A 5,291-nucleotide genomic window follows, 5' to 3' on the forward strand; every position below is an offset into this window, starting at 1 on the left:
GTGGCTGGGGTCAAGATTTCTCTCTCTGGGGATTGCATGTTTACATGATTCTGGATGACTTTTAGGGCCTTCGAAAATGAGAGCCACAAATAGAGCAGGGGAAGGGCTGTGTGACCCCCCCCCCCGGCCCCGTAACGTCCCCTGACATATAACAAATCCCATTGTTTTAACTCTGCGCCCTCTGCCAGTGCATAGAAATCCAGATGAGCAGAATTCCTAGCTGGCCCAGACCCTCTCACACATAGCTCCGCTAAAGCACCTCGCACTTGCTCTGCAGCCCCTCAACCCCTCAGCTAGCCCAGTCACATCCCACCCACACAGCTCCTTCCCTCTACCCATTCTTAGGGCCCCGCAAAACTCTGCCAGTGTCATTCACAGCTTGCATCTTGGGCCGAATCCTGAGCACGTGGAATTCCCGCTGAAGGAAAGATTTGGCAAAAGCTGCCAATCAAACAAAAAACGACCAGAGTGTAGCAGTTTTAAGATATAAGGAGGCTGAGCTGAGGATGCTATTTCACCGATGGCCTGGGCCCAGGTCTCTGTAACAGGCTGGTACATTATAAGCTGGTTCTATCTACCAGCAGGTCCCCCACACTAACTTAGCTTTACAAAACCTTCTTCCCTGGAAGCAGCTCTCCTCCTATAGGAAAGATTGAACACCAGAACAAGGTTGCTGGTGAAAGGGGCTTGATGCTAGGTTAAATGTAGTGGGAAACCAGAGTAATGGCACTAGAATGAGAATGGTTATGTCTTCAGGGCCCAAAGGCTGGTCAGAGCAGAGTGAAGTTCTCACTGTGCTCAAGAGGAAAGATGGTCCAGTGTTTAGGGTACTTGCCTAGAAATCAGAAGACCTAGAGTCAATACCATGCTCTGCCACAGACTTCCTGTGTGAGCTTGGTCAAATCATCTAGTCTCTCTGCCTGTAAAATGGGGATAACAGCCCTGCCCTATCTCAGAGGGTTATTGTAAGATGCCTAAGTACTGTAGTGACCAGTGCCATAATAAGCCCCTAAGATGCATCTCTTTCCAGAGGATGGCTGGCTCATTTCATGTGATAGGATGCCTGATGGGTATCTTTTCCACACTGAGGGTCTCTCTTGCTCTTCAGCAGAGTGAAGCCAGCGCCACTTAAATGGAGAAGCCAATAAATCCTGCTCATTTATCCCGTGTGTGTTTATGAGCACACACATCTCAGCTCTTCCCCATCAATTCCACTCACTGCATCCATTACTGTTATTACTGTGATTAAAAAGCAATCACAGGAAATCTTCTTCCAGTCCTGAAATTACTGAAAACCTCTCCGTTCTTGCTCCTAAGCATGAGGCAAGGAAGTTACAGCCTCAGCCTGCACTCCTGTCTCTGTGACTCTGGGAGAAAATAACGAACCTCAGCTCCTGGAAATGAACTTCAATACCAGGCCAGCCTCAGAGTCAGTGCGGTAGCATGGGGATAGAATAATGAACCTTTTAGCTGCAGACTGTGCACTGCCTGCTTAGAGAATCCAGTCAGAGCCAGCCCTGAGACACAAAATAATGAACCTCCCCCCGCCCCTGGGAGTGTGGTCCACGCTCATAGCTCTGCCTGATGCCCACGTGACACTGGGACAGAGTATCACAGAAAGAGACAAGCCCCAACCAAAACTGGATCTATACAGCCCTAAGCTTTGGGGAAGTTCAGACCCGGATTCATGCTTCGATGCTTGGTCCCAAGCATTACAAGACCCCCTCAAAAAATTCTGAGGTCCAGTTCACCACCCAGCCCCTCTAGGAGCTGTAGAACCAGGTTGGAAATCTGACAAGAACAGAGATTTTCAGTGCTTCCAGTCCCAGTGAGAACAGGTGCTGGGCTGGCCTTAAATTTTGCCAGACCCTGTGCAACATAAGACATGCAGGCCCCAAATCACATCCCTCTTCCATGCTGAATATATAGTGAAAGCAGCTGCTCAGGTCAGGGACCCTTGACGTCAAAGAGTGGCAGGACGGCGGTAGCCTCTGGGGTGGCAGGCCAACATGCTTTTGGGTGCTTCCAGACATTGGCTGATTAACTCCAGAGTATTTTAAAGCCAGATCACCACTGCCCAGGGACTCCCCTCAGGTAGCCCTTCCTCAGTTTAGATTCCAAGGGAGAGAAAGGAAACAAACTACAAGGAGAACATAGCCAAGGTGATGAGCATCTCATGGCCAGCCAGCAGCGGGAGGGCGGTGGAGCTGGTGCTGAGGGCTCTGCAGCTTGGCTGTTAGAGGGGGGAGTAGATGAAAAGATTCAGAACAAGGGTTGCGTGGAGGAGGACAAGTCAAGAGGGCCCTTCCCATTGGTTGAGACATTCAAGACAGACCCAGCTATTATTCACAGCACAGAACCAGCCCTTCCCGCCTGGGAATTATTCTGCTGAACTCCCTACGAAACTCAGGAGATTCTGGATCTAGAGTCTTGGCACAGAGGAAGGGTTTCCTCAGCAGACGAGTAGTAAAGACTCATCGGTGGACAATAGCCCAGACTCCCCCCTGCCCTGCACCTTGAGTGGCCAATTTACATCCCTACCACCTCAATGTAAACCGCTATCATTCTGGTTTGCGACACCACCACTTAGCACTGGCCTGAGGGACAACAAAAGGGGCAAGATGACGGGGCCCTCTTGTCCCTGCTCCCCAATGTGCCAAATGCCAGTGGCAGGGAATGTCCTGGAGCAGCAGGGAGGAACATTCGGACCCCTTCACCTCTAATGGGAGCAGACAGAAAAATGCCATTGCTGCCTTTCCCGCACATCTATTCCCATAGCCCTGGGGGAGTTCCACGTTTGTAAGACATGAGCGTCCAATAGATGTCAGCATTAAACAGCTTTTCAGTTGCAGCATCTTCTGTGCTGCACATCCCTGTTGCTGGGCCCTTCTGGGGATTATCTTCCCATGCTGGACCAGCATTAACCCTTCGAGATGCTTCATTTCAGCACGGTGCTGGGTGAAGTAGCTGCATGACTGCTACTGGCAGGGAGAGCGGATGGAGAGTTGCATGCCTCCGTCGCCTCCCTCACCTGCTCAGGCTGAGAACTAGATGGCAGCATGGTACTGTGAGTCTTCCTCTTCTCAAAGGAGGCTGCAGCTCTGGTGTCGTAGGGCTGAGCGGGCATAGGCAGGGCTGTGTGTTCAAGCACGTCGCAACCCTGTTTTGCCACGAGGTACCCAGGAATTACATGGCAAAAGCCCAAAGAAGGGAACCGGACTCGACCTAGGAAAGTGGCACTTGAGTCACTTCAGAAAGGGGTGGATGAGCTGCCTGTCATGCGGACTACTGCTGTCCCATTGTTTCCTTGCACTCCCTGTCCATCTCTATCCATCCCTTGTCTTTTCTCTTATACTCAGTTCTCTGGGGCAGGGCCTGCCTTTTTGTTGTGGGTTTGTACAGCACCCAACACAATGGGGCCTGGGGCTCCTGGACGCTACCACAATAGGAGCAATATATGAGCCCCCCTCGGTCTGAACAGTGAAGCTGAGACCTGATTGCAAACTCTTCCTCTCTCACAGTCCAAGGGAGCTAAGGTGGAGTGAAGGCTGCAGCCCACACGCTGGCTGGTGGCCTTTGTACCCTTCCTTAACGCAAGTGTCGGAGCCCGAATCCAGCCATTGGAAAACCAGATCAGGTGGAGTTAAGGCTCCTCTGCATGCCCCTTGGGATGCCAGGAAAAGCCTGCAACCCCACCGCACCCTATCCCCTCCTTGTCATCTTCCCACACTCCCCAGCTCCAAGGCATAACAACTGTTCATATCATTGAATGGGACTCTCCATCTGGCCCATGCAGCAGCACAACTGTTACTGCCTGAAAGATCACACTGGACAGGATGAGATGCCTCACTGGAGCCAGATGCACAATCCCCCACTCCCAAACATGACAGTACAGCCACCTGCTATTATTCCAAAAAGGGGCAGAGCTGAGGTGAGGTGGAGTGGGCAGCGTGTTCTGAACTGGGCATTCCCTGGGTGGCTAACCTTTGCTCTTTGTTTTTTCCTGTCATCAGCTTTGTCATCTCTCGCACTATTTGATGCTTTCCTTGAAGCACCAGGACCTGGAAAAATGTTCAAATGAGAAGCTGAGCTTCCTTTAAAAATTATTTCTATTCCTTCTTCTTGCCAAGAGGAGCTTTAAAATGTGACTTGTGCCTGCTAAAAGTGCTGAAAGAAATAAAAAGAACTTATTAATTATTATTATTAAATCACATGGCTTTTAAGCCAAGCTCATGGTTTCTTGAGCCGGACTCATGGTTTTTGAACACTGCAATACAATGTACTAAGACTGTGTTTACACAACAGGCTTCTGCTGACCTAGCTCTATCAGATAAGGGGGTGAAGACAGCTGCCCAAGATAGCGGTGCTGGCAGAAGTCCCTAGCGTAGACACAGTTATACCGGCAAAGCTGTGCTTTTACTGGCATAGCTTGTTTCGTTCATGGGCGGTGGTTTTACTATCCTGCTACAATGTGCATCTTTGCTGGCACAGCTGCGTCTACGCTAGAAGTAGGTCTACACTGCAGTCCATGGTAGAATTACAGCTTGGGTAGGAAAAGCTGGCTAGCTTTACCCACACTAGCTGGGCTAAAAGCAGCAGTGTACATAAGATCATAAGAACGGCCATACTGGGTCAGACCAAAGGTCCATCTAGCCCAGTATCCTGTCTTCCGACAGTGGCCAATGCCAGGAGCTTCAGAGGGAGTGAACAGAACAGGTAATCATCAAGTGATCCATCCCCTGTCGCCCATTCCCAGCGTCTGGCAAACAGAGGCTTGGGACATCATCCCTGTCCATGCTGGCTGAAAGCCGTTGATGGACTTATCCTCCATAAACTTATCTTTTTCTTTTTTGAACCCTGTTATAGTCTTGGCCTTCACAACATCCTCTGGCAAGGAGTTCTACAGGTTGATTGTGCGTTGTGTAAAAAAATGCTTTGTTTTAAATCTGCTGTCTATTAATTTCATTTGGTGACCCCTAGTTCTTGTGTAGGACAACATGGGCTGTACAAGCACACTGGGGATTTTAGGAACATACACACCCTGCTAGCCTGCGCCCTCATGATTGCACCGTTATTTTTAACTGTGCTAGGGCAGGTGTGCCTGGCCATGCTGCCATCACACCTCGGATTGCAAAGTTGACATACGTTAGGAGCGCTTTGCCAACACACTATTCCAGAATTCCTAGATTGGTGAAGTGTTCCTAGCACAAACGTAGCCTAGTGTTCTTGTAGGGGACATTTGGGCAATACCTCACCTCTCCAGTGGTTGAATTTGGGCTTTTACAGCCCTG

The sequence above is a fragment of the Dermochelys coriacea genome, chromosome 22 (genome assembly GCF_009764565.3).
Source record: "Dermochelys coriacea isolate rDerCor1 chromosome 22, rDerCor1.pri.v4, whole genome shotgun sequence".
NCBI classification, from domain to species: Eukaryota; Metazoa; Chordata; order Testudines; family Dermochelyidae; genus Dermochelys; species Dermochelys coriacea.